This window comes from Paroedura picta, chromosome 7, assembly GCF_049243985.1.
Source record: "Paroedura picta isolate Pp20150507F chromosome 7, Ppicta_v3.0, whole genome shotgun sequence".
NCBI classification, from domain to species: Eukaryota; Metazoa; Chordata; class Lepidosauria; order Squamata; family Gekkonidae; genus Paroedura; species Paroedura picta.
The window spans coordinates 47,968,570-47,989,760 of NC_135375.1; the positions used below are offsets into that span (position 1 = coordinate 47,968,570).

General features: G+C 43.3%; 1 long non-coding RNA gene across 2 annotated transcripts in view; it reads left to right on the forward strand.

Moving 5' to 3' along the window:
• The window catches only part of LOC143841785 (uncharacterized), a 56,054-nt gene extending 35,666 nt beyond the window's left edge, over positions 1–20,388 (forward strand). For both annotated transcript variants that reach the window (XR_013232827.1, XR_013232826.1), the window contains 3 exons: positions 15,043–15,242; positions 18,325–18,431; positions 20,069–20,388. This is a non-coding gene — a long non-coding RNA (uncharacterized LOC143841785). The remainder of the gene's footprint in view (positions 1–15,042; positions 15,243–18,324; positions 18,432–20,068) is intronic.
• Positions 20,389–21,191: the final 803 nt, after the last annotated feature.

Below are 21,191 nucleotides of genomic sequence, written 5' to 3' on the forward strand. Positions count from 1 at the left end.
TAAGAGATCTGAGAGAACTGGGAATGGGCCGCAGTGACCCAACAGGTCTCAGGTGTCTCAAAGCATTTTCCAAGCATCTTCCCTTCCTCTCCCTATTTACAGTTTCAGGCTGTAAGTATTTATTTAGATCTTCCTGCACTTTCCAGACTCACAGGACTGATGCTGGTCTGCCTGTCTGTGCCCCAGAATACAAACAGTTGCTGGTAAGGGCTGGCCATAACCCATAGACCAGGAGGGACACACCTGCACCACTCCCTCCCAACTGCAGGCAAAAATGGCCCCTTTGAAGGCTGGACTCTGAGGCATTGTACGATTTTGAAGTCCCACCTCCAAACCTCCAGGAATATTTCCAACCCAGGGGTAGCTAACCTCCAGGTGGAGCCTGGAGAGCTCCTGGAATTACAGCTCACCTGCAGAGTATAAAGATCAGCTCCCCAGGCAGAAAGGGCTACTTTGGAGAGGGTTGTGGTAGAGGAAATATTTAAGGCCTCCCACACAGGTTGTTGTTGTTGAATTAAAAGACTTGAGGCCTACTGCACAGGGTTGTTGTGCAGATGAAACAGGAGACCAAAAAAAAAACAGTTTCATCTGCAAAATAACGCTGTGCAGTGGCCTCAAACCTGCAGAGAGTTGCAAAGAAGAAAGACACATGGCTCGGCTGTGTCTAACCCCCGGCCAGAGCAGTATTTTAAGTGAGAAGGGGCTTTTCTGTGACCTCCCTGTCAGCCAACTGTTTGGCAGAAGGGGATAGTCCCCCCCCCTCTAAAGGAATGCCCTCAGGCTCCCGTGTTGCTCTTGGAAAGGCCTCCCTCCCCTCAGTCAGGGCTTGTCAGAGGCTCCTTTGCAGCAGGCCTGAAGGGAGGAAGCACACTCTGCAGCCTCCTGCCAGCTCTGTCAGGGTTCTGAGGCAATTTGCAGTTGGACTTGACAGTTAGGACAGCCTTGGGGCGAAAAGGGCTGGCGCAGCCTGTCCAAGCCTCTGTTCTCATCCCCTTGGCAGCAGTCCAGGGCCATGGGACCAATTGTTGCCCTTCCTCATCACGGACTGAGCCCACCCCAACACCCCTTATTGTTTTATTAAGAGGGAAAAGATTATTGTTGTTATTATCATCATCATAATCATCATATTAATATTTCAATTTATGACAAGTTACAAGTGTCTCGGCTTCTCCCCTCTCCCCCTGATATGAGACAGAAGGGTAGTGGATAAACAGATAAATCCTGCTGTGTTTTAATCTTTTAATGATTGTTTTATATTTCACTGTTGTGAGCCACCTCAAGCCTGCTTGTGGGGAGGGGTGGAATAGGGGTGCAGGGGGCATAGGGTGATAGGTGGTCCCTCAGGTATGTGGGTCCCAACCCGCATATAGCCTTAAAGGTCAAAACCAGAACCTTGAACCTGATCTGGGCAGCAATTGGCAACCAATGCAGCTGCCTCAGCACAGGCTGGATATGGGCCCTCCAAGGTGTACCAGTGAGGACCCGAGCAGCTGCATTTTGCACTAGCTGGAGTTTCCAGATCAGAGACAAGGGTAGGCCGGCGTAGAGCGAGTTACAGAAATCTATTCTGAAGGTGACTGTCACATGGATCACTGTAGCCAAGTGGTCAGGGGACAGGTAGGGCACTAGTAGTCGGGCCTGGCGAAGATAGAAAAATGCCTGACCCGCTACTCTCTTGACCTGAGCCTCCATAGTCAGGGAGGTATTGATGGTCACCCCCAGATTCTTGGCCTGGGGCACGATGGTAAGTTGCGCTCCTGCCACGGTGGGTAAATGCGCTGCCTGGTCCTGCCCTCTGCCTCCCAGCCACAGGACCTCCGTCTTGGAGGGGTTGAGTTTCAAGCGACTCTGCTTGAACCATTCAGTCACTGCTTCCAAACATCTGGCGAATGGTTCCGTGGGGGAGTCCGGGCGGCCGTCCATGAGGAGATAGAGCTGGGTGCCATCAGCGTACTGGTGGCAACCCAGCCCAAAGCTCTGTACCAGTTGGGCCAGAGAGCGCATAAAGATGTTAAATAACGTGGGGGAGAGGACTGCACCCTGCAGTACCCCACAAGGGAGTCTGTAGGGATGCAAGAACTCTTCCCCCACCGCAACCCTCTGGGTCCGGTTCTGGAGAAAGGAGCGTATCCAGCGCAAGGCTGTGCTCTGTATCCCCGTGCCGGCGAGGTGATGGATCAGAAGGCCGTGATCCATGATGTCAAAGGCCACCGATAGGTCCAAAAGGGCCAACACAGCTGACCCACCTCTGTCCAGCTGGCGATGGAGATCACCCAAAAGGGTGACCAACACCGTCTCCACACCATGGCCAGGACGGAAGCCCGACTGATATGGATTGAGTGCCGAAGTTTCCTCCAAGAATGCCGAGAGCTGGTCAGCCACAGCCCTTTCCACTACCTTGACCAGGAACGCGAGATGTGATACCGGGCAGTAGTTGGCAGGGTCCTGTGAGTCCAGCGTTGATTTTTTTTAGGAGTGGGCGAACCACTGCCCCTTTTAGCCGCTCAGGAAACTCCCCCAAACTTAGGGAGGAGTTGATGATGTCTCTGAGTTGGCCTCCTATCCCCTGGCCGCCTCCCTTGAAGAGCCAGGAAGGGCAGGGATCAAAGGGGCAAGTGGTCACCCTGACTGAGCTCAGCAACTTGTCCACTTTGGGAAGAGAGAGCCGCCTGAAGCCATCAAACCTCACTACCAAAGGCAGCCAACAGGTCTCCAGTTCATTTACTGTATTAATTGTGGCGGGAAGGTCGCGACGGAGTGACAAGACTTTATCCGCAAAATGGCTCGCAAATGCCTCGCAGCCGAGTGCCAATTGTCTAGTATTTTGGTGCCCCTCAAGGGCAGTTGATCACGACTGAACAGATGACATTATCATTATCATCATAATCATCATCATTAAACCAGAAAAATGCATAAGTAATAAACCATGTTAAAAGGTTAGAAGGCTGGTCTGAGTGAGGGAAATGGAGTACAGGCAAATAAAATGCAGATCAGTGATAAGATAGGCAAAAATGGACTAAGAGGAACATACTAAAAAAAAGAAACACATAATATTCCCCCCCCCCAATACAATAGTAGTAGGAAAACAGACAGCGAGGCAGTAAAGACTCCTTGAATTACTAAGGAGAAATGGCAGAGAAGTTGAATGCTTTTTTTGATCTACTCTCATCAAGGATCACCCCCATCCTGGCACAGGGGCACAATGTTTAGTTGCACCCCAACCAGGTTGGGCAAACATGCTTTCCAGCCCATCCCCTTCATTTCCAGCCACAGGACCTCCATTTTGGAGGGATTGAGTTTCAGGCAACTTTGCTTGAGTTGCCCAGCTACAGCTTCCAAACATCTGGCAAATGGTTCTGGGGGTGATAGAGCTGAGTGTCATCTACATACTGATGACAAGCCAACCCAAAACTCTGGGTTAGCTGGGCCAGAGGGTGCATAAAGATGTTAAAAATGTTGGGGGAGAGGACTATCCCCTGTGGCACTCCAAATGGAAGTTGATACAGGTGCGAAAACACTTCTCCATAGATCCAGCGATGGTTTCTTTAGCAAGTGATGAACCACTGATTCATTCAGCACCTCAGGGAACTCCCTGGTAGACAGGGAGATATTGATAATGTCCCTGAGTGGGCCTCCTATCCACTGGCCACCCTCTCTGATTAGCCAAGACGGATTGGGATCAAGTAAGCAAGTGGTCACCCTTACTGACCCCAGCAACTTATCCACTTTGGTTAATGAGAGCCATATGAACCCATCAAATGTTACTTCCAAAGGCAGCCAATGGGCCTCCAGTTCTACATATGTATCAATCATGGCAGGAAGGTCCCAGTGGAGAGACACGAATTTATCAGCGAAAAAGCTCGCTAATGCCTCACAGCTAAAAGCCAATTTACTATAATTTTGGTGCTCCTCCTCTAGGGCAGTTTTTGGAGTTAATAACAGAAATGCAAGGAACAGGCTCCTATGCCCCAGTCTAATATGTGGATACAAATTACCCATAATGCCCACTTGGTCTTTATATATGAAATGTTGCATAGCATTTTGCAAGTGGTGCCCAACCTTTTCCTTGCTGCTTCAGCTGAATATCATGTACAAACATTTGTTACTGTTAACTTTCTATCTGTTCAGGTTCTATCAGTGACATTTCAATGTTTCTTTATCCAAAATTTGTTCTCAGATTGCAAGCGGTGCTCAGTTTGTTCTAAATTATATTGCAGAATATTTAATGCAAATTCTTGTACTGGTTTTCTTCAGAAGTAACTGTCTCCTATTGACATGAGCACCCCTTCAAAAAAAACTTATCAGAGGTTCACCTCATAGTTAAATCTGCTGGAGAGGGGGAATGGATTGTATGACTTTTAGTAATTTAGTAATTCCAAACTAACACATATTACCTCCCTGCCTTACAAAGCCAAGCAAGTCCGTATTAACAGAGTCCTTTAAACTGGATCTTCTTGGGAACTATATTTTGATACAATCACTTCTGAGAATGTGCCTGTATGATGAATGTCATGCATGAAAACATCACATACACTCAAAACATAGTTCATTTTAAATTATACTCAACCTGCCCACAGTGACCCTGATATATAAATAATCCTAGCTAAATTGCAAGCATACTCTCAACAGCAGCTCGCAAGCTTGTTGCAATATTGAATGCTTCCAACTGTAGAGACAAAATCACACAAAATACTCCTTGTTTCAAACTGTATGCTCACAGGGGAAAATGTAAAGTTCCTCACAACTAGCTGTGGCCCCAATTCAATTTGAGCACTGGCAGCTTGTTTTTTGCAACAAAGAAAACACTGAGTGATCCAATGAGAGATCTCCTATATAATGTGTTGTCTGGCTCTCAATCATTGTGCAGAAATAGAATCCTTCCACAGAGACCATGCAGACTCGCAGTCATAAAATGTAGATTAATATTTCCTCTAGTGTCTTTAATCATAATGCTGCAATCAATTGACTCTGTCAGCATATTCTTATGGGTGAGATGGGAACACTAACTTAGGTTAGCGATGCTCTCCAAAACTTTTTTCCTTATTTCATTATCTTAAAAACCATATTCTTTAAAACAGAAAGCTGTAGAAACAAATTTGAAATATTGGCAAAGCCAGCAGCTTTGGGAATATAGGGAACTGAAAAGAAACAAAAGTAAGATTATGCAATTAATACAATGTATCTTTTAATTCACAGTATTTAGTACATATTTTCTTTCTGTTGTGCAAAAAGCTAAAGGAATTGCAACTCCATTTTGATGGCTTGAGATTTCAGTATACTCTCTTCATCATTCACCTTAAAAAAAAACCTCAACTATTCATTTCTAAATGGGAAAGAAGTATATAGATGTGAGATCTCTTAACTTGAAAGTAAGTTTTTGTAAACACTTTCTTTTCATATATTATTTCAGGCTCCAATCTACATATCAGATTGGAGAGCATTAATTTAAATTGGTTTAGTTTACTGTGTACGGTGCTATTTACAAGGTAACACTTTGCCAACTCTGGCAACTAAAGAATTTTACAAGGATCCTAGTTTTTGTGCATCACTGTACAGATCTGCATTTGATGTCTGAATAATTGACCTAGTGCATTTGAAATATCACAAACTGCCTGCATCAACTCTAAAATTCTGCAGCTGTCTGCAAGAAGACGTGTCCACTCCAAAGTAAACAACAGAGTCTGCATAGGCATATGTTTTAAATAATCTGTGGATAGCGTGCAGTCAAAAATAGTTTATTCTGCACATCTGTAGCAGTGCTACATTTTTAAAAGACATAGTTTTTCTTATTAGAGCTTAATGTTATTTATAAAACATAAAAAACCCTTGACAGTTTTAAAGAATCTGAGTCAGGAAAAGAATAAAACCGCTTTGTGAAATTTAGAACAGATTTCATTTGATCATAGTGCTTGGTATAGGAAGTTCTGTACTTTCAAACAGCACAGAGCAAAGACTTTGCCTCCTTTAAGAGGAAAGTCAGCTCCTGCCATAGGCTGATGACTATTATTTAATCTTGCCCCTCTTTTGGCAGGACAATGAGCAATGCCCTGTGTATCCAAGCCAACTGGATACACACACAGAGTGGTATTTAAAGCTTCTCTGTCCAAGGATTGCCAGCCTTTTGCTAGCAAAGCGGCCCTGACCTCACTTCCCTTTACAATACAGTGTACAGTTAGCTAACTGGTCTCTTCAGGGCGAAGCAAGAATGCCTGAGGCTTGTCTCACATTCTTTTCTCCTTTGCTTCAAAGTGTAAGTAGTAATAGATTAACTGATAAAAAAGGTCTTGCAGTTGTGGACAATGTTACCTGAAATGTGTGTCAGAAGACCCGCATTTGTGGGGAATGGCAAGCGAAAGGTTGGGTAACTTAGATATGGGTTCAAAATTGCCTACATTTATAAGGTAATAGTCCCCTTAACAACTTGAGGCAGGCAACAGATAGTACATCCTTACCCATTGTTGTTCCTCTATATATTTATGAAACAGCCTATAGGGTGGGACGTATCTGGCTGTCCAAGTTGGAATAGGGCCAATCAGGGCGCAGCCAGCTTTGCCCTGATTTTTCTTGCCCCCTGCAGCTCCCACCCTCCATCCCTGGACTCTAGCCTCTTTGCTCTCAGATGCCTCAGTGCCTGGAGCCAGCAGCAGGTAAAGGGAGAGGCCCTGAGCAAAGGATCATGGTGGAGGGCTTGCTAACAAGGGCCTCTTGGCCTACTAGGCTGGGCCTGCTGACAAAGGCCTTCCGGCCTGCTGACTGCTCATTAAAACTGCCAAGGAGCTGACTAGCTGACTGCTAAGGAGCTCTGTCCCGGCCCTGCTAACGAGCTGCCCAGCCCCCACCTGCCCCACTTGATCTGGCTGCGAGCTGCCACCCAAGACCACCTTAAGCTGCCTGGCTGGGGGCCAGGGGAAGGGGCCCTTTCAAGGCCCATTCTTAGGAATGGGCTTTGAAGCTAGTAAAATAATAAGTAGGCTTTATTACAACATAAAGCCAAAAATAATAGACGTCAGACCAACATAGAACAGGCACGCTAACAAGCTAACAGGGGGTGAAATTAAGCATTGAAACGAATAGAGGCCATGACATGGAAGAGATATTTACCAATCTTGGCAAGGCAGAAGAACAGAGACAAGGTGACATGATGACCAGTGAGGTTATGGGTAGTCTGGATTGGATCTGAGGTTCCAGAAAGGTAATTTGGCTTGCCAGGGCAGGCATTTTTATACCCTATTGGAGGATTGTGTGTGCTGGGAAACTGTACACACACAAAATGGACTGACTCAAGTTTGAAACAAAAGGGAGATGGATTGGGATGGGTTGGGATGGGATGGGCAATAATGGCTCCAAAGTAAAGAAACCATCACGGCACAATAGGAAAATTCCAGGGACCTCCAGGCTAGTTATCTGAATGGGGGAAGATTCCTTCCTGGCAGAGTTAGTAGGATGAGTTATAGGAATGAGATAAAGAACTTGGGTAAGGAATCCCTCAAGTAAATAGGCTCTAGCAGCAATACAATAGAAGAGAGCCAGATTTGAGTCATGGTTACTGCAGCTGTTCAGGCTTCACCCAGTGGCTTCTGTCATGCTGAAGTTCATAGAAAAGGGAAAGTCTGACCAGGCCTGTTTCCTAGCTTACAGGAGGACATGGTGTCTGGCTTTGCTTAAGCCTAGATGGAGGTGGATGCAACGGGTAGTTGAGCACTGTGTGCCAGTCCAGTGATGAGGAATTCCATCATACATGGCACTAACTAAGGTGGCCATGATTAATGCAAATCTGCTGTTCACATTCATTAGCTCCTTTGAAGTATCTAAGTATGTGGATAACCAAATCAAATACTTTTAGCTAACTGACACTGTGTCCTGTCCTGGTCTGTCCTGAATGGTCTAGGCTAGCCTGATACTGTCTGTTTTCTGAATCTCAGCAGGGCTGGTCTTGGTTACAATTTGGCTGCAAGACCACTAAGTAAATCCAAAATTTCTTGTCCTAGGCAGCCAATAGCAAACCACATCTGTTCCTCTTTTGCCTTCAAAACACTATGGGGTTGCCACTACACACCAATAAGTCTGGAAAGGAAATTCTGTTGCTGTTGGGCATAATTTCCTGATGACCTGTGTAGAAAAAAGTTACCTATGGGCAATATTTCATGGTACAAACTGGTGTGCTGGCAAGGATAAGTAAAGAGCAGCTATTTGATTATTCTAATCATGGAGATATGCTAAGATTGTTCAAATTATGACAGATTCATAAGGTAGCCTCCTAGGAAACCAGCCCTAAATAGTGGGCAGGGAATTAAGTGAGTTTATTAGTTGCATTTCAGTTTTTAAAATGAATTTACCTTTAATTTAACCAATTTTGGAGTTTGTGTCCATGTACTCCTTAACTGGGATTGAGAGCAAAACACTGTGGCAGCATAATTCAACATATAATCACCTCCCATCAGTGTTGACAGGGAATCAGTGAACTATGGTCTGTTGACAAGGTACAGAATTGAAAGGCAGAATCTTTAAAGTTATAGCTATGGTTACATAGGCATGATTCACACATCACTTGAATTCTCATTGCTTGATTACTCACCATTTAAAGACTGACAGCTGACTATGCAAATCAACTTCCTCAAGGTGGCATCTGGTGATTTAGAAGTTCTATTTATGTTGTTAGATCGCAAATGCATGTCATTGACCACAGTCATCCTACAGACTATGGATCAGGGTGATTCTTAGTTTCATTGATGCATGGGGGCTCCCTAATTCTTGCCATGCAAAATTCACATAAAACATTTTTCATGGAAAAAGAATGAGAAAGAATCATAGAATCATAGAATCATAGAATTGGAAGGCTCCTCAAGGAAAAGTAGTTAGCGGTATTCCCTGACATGGTATTACCTGACATTCCCTGACATGGCATATATCTCAGTGGTTGGCATGCTGATATGAGATTGTACTCTGGCCATACAAACAGAATTGCAACCTTATGATTCCTTCACATGTTATTAGAGGCATGCCAAGAAAATGCAGCTTGGCTTGAGAATGATGTTGCATGTGTCCATTTTGACATACAGAAAGCATCACAGCAGCTGTTTCCTCCATAATATGAAACCAGTCCACCAAAATGAGCTGCTGCTCTGTAAAGGCTGTGGTTTTGTGCACCAGGGAATGGCATACTTAGAGCCAAGAAGACTAGCAAGCCTTGGATCCAGCCAGGCACCAGGAGCTTCTCATTGGCCACTCCATTGACTCAGCCACCCCCAAACAGCAGGGCAAAATGAAACATGAGTGAGCCACATTCTGCTTGCAAATGTGAGCTGTTTCTGTAACTCCTCAAATAATGAGGACAAAAAAAAAGCCATAAATGTGAAAGTTGAAACTAGAAACGATTATTAATAACAATACTTTAAATAATAACTAGCGGTAACAGATCACAGAGTGCCGAAGCTGCCACTTAATTTTTTTTAATATGCAAATAGCTCTGTCAAGACAACAATGCCATGGAATAATTTCAAGTGCACCAACACAGCAATTGTCATCTAATTCAATTTGGATATATAGCCTACATTCTTAAACATGCCATTACGCAAATATCTTTTCTTTTCTTTTTTTAAATGTATAATTGAAGGTTAACTATGAATTTCATCCTTGCATGAACAAATGGTGCTCTTGACAATATAATTTTACTGTGCATTTTTAGATAAAGAACAAAACCATGGCAATGGAGCACGTTGCCCTTGTCACATGTAAGGTGAGGCTGTGTTTCAAGGATCCTGTGGCATATTAGTAACTACCACACAGAGAACAGGGAAATGGGTATTATAAAGGAAACTGTAAGCATGGTCAGGTCTCATTCTGAGATCTGGCAATTACTTTGGTTAGTAAAGGGCACAGCATAAAGGTAACACTAGTTTGTTTGGGTTTGCTGCTCCAATCATTGATTGAAAGCCCCCCTCCCCCCACTCAAGAGGTCACAGAAGTAAGAAACTTTCTGGAAGAAAATTGAGGTGTACCAGCTGCATAAATGGTGATAGAGCAGAACAGCTAAGGTCACACAGTGAGTGCCTCATTCATATATCATAGGATCATAGAGTTGGAAAGGGCAATACAGGCCATCTAGTCCAACCCCCTGCTCAACACAGAATCAGCCCTAAGCATCCTAAAGCATCCAAGAAAAGTGTGTATCCAACCTTTGCTTGAAGACTGCCAGTGAGGGGGAGCTCACCACCTCCTTAGGCAGCCTATTCCACTGCTGAACTACTCTGACTGTGAATTTTTTTTCCTGATATCTAGCCTATATCATTGTACTTTTAGTTTAAACCCATTGCTGTGTGTCCTTTCCTCTGCAGCCAGTGGGAACAGCATCCTGCCCTCCTCCAAATGACAACCTTTCAAATACTTAAAGAGGGCTATCATGTCCCCTCTCTACCTCCTTTTCTCCAGGCTGAACATTCCCAAGTCCCTCAACCTATCTTCATAGGGCTTGGTCCCTTGGCCCCAGATCATCTTCGTCGCTCTCCTCTGTACCCTTTCAATTTTATCTACGTCCTTCTTGAAGTGAGGCCTCCAGAACTGCACACAATACTCCAGGTGTGGTCTGACCAGTGCCATATACAATGGGACTGTGACATCTTGTGATTTTGATGTGATCCCCTATTGATACAGTCCAAAATGGCATTTGCCTTTTTTACCGCTGCATCACACTGCCTGCTCATGTTTAGTTTACCATATCACCATAGGGTTAGGCCAGATGCACACTTTATCTGGCATTCAGACTTTTCTGATTAAACTTGCAGCCTTTTTTGCCCATGCCCTCTAGAATGAAGACATACACAGATATACCCTGGGGCCATTTGGTGGCCACCGACAGGAAGAGGAACTGGATTGAAAGTGAGACCTGCATGAAGGGGTAAAATGTAAGTGGTTTCCTGCTTGCAAATGCGGCATGGTAAATCTGACATTTGCAGCCCTCCTCACGGGGAGACCCCCCAGTGTTTTCTGTCTGCCCCTTACAGCTTTTTACCTCCTGACAAGACTGCAAGTGAAAACAAGCCAAACTTCTCCTTCCGCTCCTTGGTTTGTCAATCACAGCAATCCACCAATCACAGCACAGCAGTTCTTTCATGAACTGAAACTTTCTCCCCCCTACCCCCACGTTTTTTTAAAGGTACTTCTGCATTGCCATGCAGTAATGCCACAACACAGAGGAAATTTTAATAAAAATCAACACTGTCAGGTTGTTATGGAGAAATGTCAGAACAATAAAGTATCTCCCTTTTCCTTTTTTGGGGGTATTCCTGTTTGTTGGGACTTAATTTCTGTCTGGGTGGATTTCTGAGATGCTGAACATGGTTCCTGGAACATAAAAAGACATTTGTGTTAATGGTTGGCTTAAAAATTCCCAGACCTCTGTATGATTGGTAGAAGGCAACTGGTTAGTGGTTCAAAGATACCTAGAATGATGCAGGGCTCCAAGCCTGATCCATAGGCTAAGAACCACAGGCCAAAGCCCTTTGACTCTTGCCCTTTGGCTCACATCTCTGCTTAGGAGGAGCCTTACAGTTCAGAGGCCCATAGCCCCTGCCTCCCATCAGCAACAGAAGAAGTTGGGGCCCAAAATCAGCCCCAGCAAACCAGACAGAGACCCAAAGAAATTCAGATAAAAACACCACTTTCTAGAAAGCTACAAACACCCACTCATCCCACCCTGTCCTCTCACAAAGCAACCTGAGTTAATGCTTCCTGGTAATTTGGTGGTTTAAGAAAGGCAACCCTCTCCAGTCATCTTACCAACATCGCTCTCCTGTGTTCTGTCTTTCAGCCAAGCTGGCTCAGATCAACTCCTTTCCAATCCCAAACCTTAGTGTTTTGCCTCTTGGAATGGTTTTTAAGAAGGCTGTCCAGCAGGAAAGCTGTTCTGGTCCATGCAGTATGCCTTTTTTGACCATGCCATCAGCTCTGTAGCCTGCATGCCCTTTGAACCCTTGAGCATCTTTCTTAAGCAGTCAATAACCATACAGTTCCCCAAAATGCACTAGCTAGGTGACTTTCTGATTGCTGGTCCAGCAGATAATCCAGACTGCATCAACCACCTGGCAGACAAGCTGGGTGTTTTACTGGCCCAGGGCAAAGGCAAGAGCCCCTTCACAGAGTTAGTATATTTGGAGACCCTATTGGACTCAGCAGCACTTTCTGCCTACCAGGCCCTCATCACCCTTACACTCTCACACAGTGAATACACATTGAGTGAGCTCCAGACACTCTCGGAGCACCTCAATTACTCCTTTAAGGTTATGTCCCCCAGCTGGGCCTTCTCTGCACCAGCTTTTGAGCCCTTAATGGGAAACAGGTTAAAACCACCCCTCTTCCTACTTAAGGAAGGAAGCATAATTCTAAAAGATCAAATTCAGGAGAAACCCATTATTTTTGTTTGCTGGCTGAAGTTGGTTGTGTGCCACACTAACTGACTTGCTCCTGCAACATGGCAAATCTATCCCCCCCTCCCGCTGTCTGAAGCAGTTATTTAATTTGCAAAAAATAATTGTATATATGTTTAATAAGATAAGGTATAAACATTATTACATTCTACAAAATAAGAAGACAGTATGACAAAGGTAGGTAAAGGTTAATTAAGAAGGGCTATAGCTGAAGTGTTTTTATTGTATACAGTTGAACACTGATATTTGTGTCTGCTGGTTTAGTCTCTAGGGGGAGGGTCCCTGCTTATTAGTTCTGTTTTTAAGTTTGAATTCTAGGATGCATGAGCTCCCTTGTCATGAAGCTGGTTGCTCCCATCCCTGTATTATCTTGCTAATAAATTAATGTTGTTTTGAATACACCTGTGTCTGCTGTGTGCACCAAAGATCAGGAACCTGAGTGAGTAACCTAGTCCTGATTTGCAAACAAAAAGGAATATCATAACGATTACTTAAATTATGCTGAGAGAATACAACACCTCCCTGAACTCTGAATCATAATAAATGAAAGAGGCCTTTGATATGTATGTACTGTACATGCCTAATAACCACATTGGTACATAGAATTTAGCCTCCACTGTTGGCACTATTATTTGCATTAAACTATGCACAGGTGCTCACAAGCACAAGAATGTCAGAGTTTCCATAGCCCAGAAAATAGCTAATCATGACAGTTCACATATTATAGAGAACCGCAGCATCTGAGGAAAGCATTTTTTACTGTGGGCATAATGCTAATAAAAAACAGATTACCTGCTCGAAGAACTTTTCCTGTTCGTTGCTATTGTAAACCATATGTATCGCACATTAATCATAGGCTCTGTGCTGGAAATGGAAAGTTATAAAACAGATTTAATCGCATTAATTAGAGACTCTCTGCATAGCAACAGCCTTTATATGGCACAATTTATTCCGATTAACTTCATGAGAGCAAAAAAGTTGAAGCAGTGTGGGGAGTGACCCATTTAAAAGGTCCATTCCTGCTGTATTTGTAACAATATATTCTCCAAAGTCTACTCAAAGCTGCTTGTTACTCAAAGCCAGTCACCAACAAACACACAACGTTAACACCTCCGGAAAGGGGGGGGGGTAAAATTGATGGTAGCATGTCTCAGCCCTCAAACTAAGCTGATCAGCAGTCTTTTTTATTGAACAACAACATGTAACATTAATTACAAGTTTCGTTTCAGCCATATTAATCATAATTTAAATGGAACAAGACCATCACACATTGTCTTCACATAAATGGAAATTTGATTAAACAGAAGCTGGTGCACCAGAAACAGCTCTAGTCAATGGCACATGTTGTCACCTTTATTATAAATGCCAATTATTTTTTGAGGAAAAGAAAACATCGAGAAGGTGCAGTACATGTTGTAAAAGGACTTGAAAGTTGAAGCCTCATCATTTATGAGAGGCACAGGCATTAAAACTAGCACAGAGATGGGCAACCATTTACCAACAATGGCACAAAATGTGAGGAATACAGGCTACGGTTGCAGTACAATGACTCCTGATTGTATTGATATTCCTTATTGGTATGGACCACAGCTCTGATTCCTTGTCACCAGTCAAAGAGGATGAAGATTTAGATGAGGTGAGACTGAGCACCTGGGTCTACTCCAGCGGGTATTATGCACTTGCCATTTTTCATCAAAGTCAGTTTGCTGACCCTTTTAAATAGCTTCTTTTAATAACGGTCCCATTTATGCACGTGTGCTGATACTCTGTATGTGTATGCACACCATAGCAGAACATGGTAAACAATTATGCATTTAAAAAAAGTATGATGACAAATCCTCAAATGGAAAGGATACTTCCTCTATTGTACTGGAGACTCATTGGTAGACTATGGTCAGCTGCAATATCACCTAGCTACCACTCTGACACATGCTGCTTGCATGGCCTCATGGGAATTATAGTTCAGGGACATATAGACTTCAACAAGAAATTCCTGTGGTGGGCACATAGCCTTTTGAATGCCAACCTGTATCTCTGGAAACACTACCACCTTTCCCCCTCTGAGGTATACTGTTCCTCTTTCAGAGTGGATTGAAATGCTTCTGAGAGAATGACAGAATGACTTTCTGCTGGTGTAATATTTTAATAGCAGAGGTAGGAGAGGCCGTGCCAAACAAGGGACACATCCATCACTCATTGGTAGAAGAGAGACTACAAACAGAAAAGGGCTTTCTGTTCACCCATTGGTGTATGATAGCACAGGGGAGGAGAGAGAAAACATGGTCACGTTTATGCACACATCTCTGGAACTGTCATCAAGGAAAAATCATAGCAAAGCAAGTTTACAATACTGCGAGGAAAAGATGCAGAAAAGATGTGCTCACTGCTATGAGGGGTGAGTGCCATGCAGAATCAAAAATACAGTGGTGGGGCCTCCATGGGGAAAACAGTGCAACATTCAGAAACTAGGAAAAAGAATGTTTTTTTTTTTTTTTTGCAGAATATTTGCAAGGTTTTCCCCAGTGCATAATACCTCCAGAAGATAGCTGAGTCGCCTCAGAAGCCTTTTGATGTACAGCAAAACTGCAACTAAACACTTTTCTGCTTTGTTCTAACTCAGGGATGCCAGCCTCCAGGTGAGACCTGGGGATCCCCTGGAATTACAGCTCATCACCTCCCCTGAAGAAAATGGATGCATTGGAGAATGAACTCTATGGCATTATGCCCCACTGACCTCCCTGTCCTCCCTAGGCTTCATCCAAAAACCTCCAGGAATTTCTCAGCTTGAAACTGACAACCCTACAGCCTCTTCTTTTCCAGGTAAACTGGGGGGGGGGACCTGGTTACCCTACTCTAGCCCCATCAGCCCTTCAATGCCATTCTTCATGAGGGCCAACCCTTCCCTCAACCCCCCTCCCCATCCAGTCCCACAGCTAATAAGGTAGGTACTATTTTATCTATATACCAGGTGCCCAAGAAGAAGATGCAGCAACCAAGAAGCTGCCTAGAAACTGCCAGAAGAAACAGCCATTAGCAGTCTTGTGGCAATCACCCCCCAAAATCCCACCAGCCCTCCAGGGCCTCTTCTGCATGATGGATAAGCAGATGAAAACTCACTAAATGCATTGTTGTTTTTCTGATCCCTGCACAGAAGAGTGAATTTACTCTGCAAAACTGATTTTGCTCTGCATGGTAAACTGCCTCTTCGGTACTTTAAGCGTCTTTTAAGCGTTGTTTCTGAAAGATGATTTTCACCGATTTATTTGTCGCCTGCCTGCCTGAGATACACTATTAGTCATGCAGAGAAGCTCCTTAGTTATGCAGATTAGTGACTGCATTAGAGAACAACACGGAGTTGGCAAAACTACAGGGGTCAGGACAATGAATTGTTTCATGCAGAGAGTATTGCAATGTAGTTTTTCAACAGACTATATTCATTGCGGAACAACGATTGTAATATAATAAAGCGGTCTAAACTGGTTGTTTTTTAAACTGTTTTATTTGGCTCCATGCAGAATACCTCCTGGGCTCAGAAACAATAACTTCCTAAAGTCTTGCCTCCTCCAGGGCTCTGAACCAATTGCCTCCTGTTTTTAGAAGTGAGTTGTCTGCCAGTATAGTACACATTTTATTGTATGGAAAGATATATACTGGCTTGGGAGACAACTGAGAAGCAGGTATATTTTGATGCATTAGCACTTGTACAACTTTCAACTTAGTTCTGCATTTTCTCCAAAGTGACAGGGGTCTGCTTCACTGTTCCTTGCTGTCCACTTTGTCATCAGTCCACCCACGGGCCTACTCTTAAGTTTTAATTGCTCTTGAAGTTCTCAGACAGAGGGAGGGTTGCAATGGTGATAAAGCCAGCTAGCCAAGAGCAGCAGGGCTGTTTTAGCAGTGATCTTCCCAGCCTCCTATCCATGATCAGAGAAACAATGGGCCTGCCTAATAGCAGCAGGGGACTTGAGTAGTGGTTGGGCCTGAGCTGCTGAGATTTCTCTCTCATCCAGTTCTCCCAGGGCTGGCCTCTCAGCATCTACTCCCTCTAAATACTAACCTAGAAAATTAGGAAACCTAAGCAGGAAGTGAAGAAAAAATGTTCAGAACAAAGTTACCTTCAGCCGTTCAGAATCAGCTGCACAACAATTGGGATGTGAACCTTCCTGTCAGTGTACTGAAGGAACAAAAATAATGTCTCTACAAGTTTTGAGCAAAATTTGGAAAATGGCTTCTTTTTCAGCTCCTTTTTGTTTTGTATCTTAGAATTGTTTAGCTGTCTGCAGTCTTTTTCCCTGTCCACTAGGAGATAATTGGATCCCATTTAGAATTTATCCTCTTTCTCTGTTATAGATTTTTCCATCTTAAATATTATCTAACTACTTTTCTAAGGTGCCCACCTGCATGTTAGCTACAAGCTGTGCTTGAAGTAACATCATTTTAAACTAGTTCCAGCACTGCACAGAAGTACCCAGAAGTAGTTTACTTTCAATCATTCACACCTCATTCATACATTTCTTCTAGTGTGTATTTTCCCCTCTCTCCCTTTTTCTCCTCAGGTAAACTGCTTCTAGCAGTCTATTTGCAATTTGTTTTGAAAGATTTGTGCAGGACCATTGTCCTACAGCAGCTAAATCTACAGTAATTACTCTCTAGACCTTTCTGATTGTTTCCTGTTGCTGGCGCATGGAAAACCAGAGCTGTTCTCCTTTCTGCTGGTCACCGATATTTCTCTGGGTTTCTGTCATTTCTTAATTACTTGCCTTAAATCTTATACTTAACAGTATTAATGGAAGGGATAGACTTTCCATCACTGTTAATTATAAATGTGACTGTGAATAATTATTTTATGAGTTTGCTGGAATGCTATACATTTACATTTCAGCATTAGAAAGATTATAATTTCCTCCTGAAGCAGAGCTGAGCAAATATCATAATTCATCGCAAACAATACCATTGATAAATATAGCTTCATTCCTAATCACAGCTATGTCTGTCAGTGGGAGTTGGGTTGGAGGAATCATGAAGATAGATGTGTTTACTCACTCTTTTGAGAGGCTTTGGGGCTCAATAGCAGCACATTTGCTTTGCATGAAAGTTCCATCCCTGGCATCTCCAATTAAAATGATCAGGAAACAGGTCATGTGAAAGACCTCTGCCTGAGATGTGGGAGAGATGTTGCCAGTCTGTTGAGACAATACTAACCCTGATAGACCAGTAGTCTGACTTGGTGTATTGCAGTTTCACGTGTACATGTATTTTATCAAGTGTATAGGGAGAGAAGCCCTTTGTCACTTTGTTTAGCTATTACCCCACTGATACACTTTCTTGAGAATGCCTCAGCAGACATGGGTTATATAACCAATTCCTAAGTTAAAGGTAAAAATTGAACCTTTTCTAGATTATGTTAAAACATAAAATGAACTATGTAGGCATATTTACAAGAAAGTTTCACCAAGGGGAAGAGATGCTTACTTTGTCATAGTTAGCAATATCCTGGGTTTGTTTTTTAAAATGAGGATGATGTCATCCATTCAGTTGTGTCCAACCCTCAACGATTCTATAGGAAAGTCTTCACCATGCGTCCCTGTCTCTGACTGATTTTTTTAGTTGGTTCATGGTCATCTCTGTATCAGTTTTGATCATGTCAAGCCAGCAGATCCTTTGGCGACCATGTTTCCTTTTGCTGCTGACAATACCGAGCATTAATGATTTTTTAGCGAGTTTTATCGTCTGATGTGTCCAAAGTAAGTGAGCTTTAGCCGCATTCCCTTCTATGCCATTCCCTTCTAATGGCATACTTGTTTCGCTTGTTGTTAACTTTGGCTGTCCATGGTATTCGCAGCATTCGTCTCCAACACCATAATTCGAAAGCACCTATTCTGCTCCTGTCTTCCTTCTTCAGGGTCCAGTTTTCGCATCCATAGGTTGTTATGGGGAAGACAACAGCATTGACAAATGGTTGCAATGATCATCTGGGATACTTCAACTGAGAAGAAATGTGCATTGCAAGTAAGGCAAGTTTAATTGCAATCATTTGTTCACAAATGAGGCTGAGACTTTACCTCTGGCTGCCCCTTGACATAGTAGATGGGCTGGGTGGGAAAGGAGGACACTCTGGAGGACAAGCCCAGCAGTACACATGGCAGGTGAGGCAACACTGTGCCTTTCCCAGGATGCTGTGTTGAGGTGCGGGCCCGGAGCTCTTTAAAAGGAGCTACGTGCAAGGAAGCCAGCCTCTTTCGGCCAAGCTGCCACTGGGATAGCTTCCCTCCCACCCACCCACCCTGTTATGTTGGCTAATACTGTTTATGGTTTTGAATTGGCCACTGTCATATATTTTTAACTGCATTTCATCACAGCTGGAGCTTTTTTTTTTGGGGGGGGGGGGTTGTGCATCAGACTCTCCAGGTTAGAGGCCTTCTTAAGCAGTAGCATGTCTGCAAGCAGGGCTGACCCAGCAGGGGAGGCATGAAGCTTATAGTGCCAGGTAGCCCAAGGTTGGACTAAGGGAGGTGGGGTGCTTCTCCTTGGCACCCCATGATTTACAATTCCAAGTATCCTGGAGTGGAACACTTCCCTGTGGTGGGAATCCAGTGACAAGGTTACCCATATTCCTGGTGGGGGAACCAGATGATCCCCAGGGTACCGCTGAGGAATGGGCTCTTGTGGTTGCCTGACTGCAAGTCAGGCTTCCTCTCCCATGCTGCACCAATACTCCTGCACAGCCTTAAGCCAATGGAAATGTGTTTGCATCTTCCTTAAGCCCAAGGTGCCGTCCTACAAGTCAATTTAAATTAAGCAGTAGTTCCCAGTAGCAGTAGTTCCCAGTTTCCCAGTAGCTGGGAAAGATGCATACTCACAGTTTGAGTCCTTTCTTGGTTTATTTTAACCATTGTTTCAAACAGAAGAGTGCTCTTGCTCATCATGGTTTGTGGCAGGATCTTCCCCTAATAAATGATCACAAACTGCTGCCTGTACACTTATTAAGCTCCTGGTGGGAAAATTTTCCAATGACAATGTCAGGAAGCACTTCTATTTCTCTGTATTAAAGATCTGCATTTGTTCATTCCTGGTTCCAATGCCAACAGAATTCTCTGTGTTGGCTTAGCAGCCATAGTTCAATAAGACCCAGATCTCTTTCTGACTCTTACCACGTAAAGCAAATGTTCATATCACCGTGTCACTGAATGAGGGATTCTGATAATGTGCTAAGTCTGTTCTAACATCTGGTTACCACTTGGCATTTTGGCAGGCAGAGAATCAGACAAATGAAGCACTCCTTTCATCTGCTCATAGAGTAATCCATTTACAGACATATCTCATTTTTGAAAGGTACAGGTAAAACACAAATATTAACATTTTGGTAGTCCTAAATGGATGCTTGCAACCTACTTGATTTACAAAGAGGATGTCTCTGTTTTTGGATTTGCAGTCTGGCTAGATGAAGTAATGTCCTAATTCCAAAAGGTGCTGAATAGACATGTGTTCAGGCTCAACATACTATAAACAGCAGAATCTGCTGAGATATTTTTGACTACTTTTTTGATAATTTTGATGGAAAGTTCAGAGAAGTATTATAATCAGAGTGGCTGTGCATAGCAAGATGCCTTGACTTTGGAAATATGATTTTACCCTTTATTGTACAGATATAGCTAGACTACCTACAAAGGAGGAGGAAGAAGAAGAAGAGGGATAAGAGGAAGTAGAATCAGAAAGACTCCAATCAGCCCTGCAGGGATATCGTCTGCAAATGATCTGTTATATTTTTCCTTGGTGCTATCCTAGTGTTTTGATCTATTTCACCTTGAAAAACAACACACACAAAGACAAAAGCAAAACAAAAACAAAAAAACACCATCCTCAAACCACACTTTCATTTGTATAGTATGTTTATATTGATAAATAAATAGTTGTTTATGTTTTCCCTTTGAGATAAAACAATAGAATGCAATAAATTAGAGAAGATCTAATACAATTCAGTTGAAACAAGATGGAATCAATAAAATACAATGAGGGGTAATACAAATACCATAAAATCTATTACATGCCATAATAATCAATAAGATACAAATCAATAAGATGCAACATTCCAGTGAGATAAAATTATGCCACATTTTTCACACATAAAGCATCTGGAAAAGTCAGGTCTTCAAACCATCTGGAAGACTTTTTGTGCATTCTTTCTGGCCCCTCCCCGCCTGAAAGTGCAAGCTCATTTTACTTTCTGAATGGGGGTGGTTCCTTTGCCAAGTGAGATGTGATGTAGTGTAGCCATGCATCCTTCCCCATGTGTCCATCTGTCAAAGCTGAATATGTTTCTAGAAGGAAATTGAACCCCTTCCCTCAGCTGCAGAAGTTCTAGGAATGAAATAGATACAGGGTTTCCACTGAGCATACAATAGGCCTCCACACATGAGGTTGTCTTTGTTCTTTCTCTTGCTGGGTTTTCTGTGAGGATAGATACAGAATTATACCAGGTGTTGCTTGGCTGCTTCTGTAGACATCTGAAACAGGAGTACTGTGATCATGCTACACATAATTTATGGGTGTTAGCCACATTGTTGTGGCCTTCAGTGCTGTTGCAATGTTTTAGCTCTTTGACTGTGGCGCTTATTAGCTAGCTCTTATCTTTATTGAGAAAGCTTAGGGGAACCACCTAGTTATCCCAGTGCCAACATCGGTGCTGGCAAAGTACCAGCAATGTCCCCTGGTTTAGGATTGCATTTCTCAAGGTAAGCAAAACATGGTTTAAGATTGCATAGCATGTGC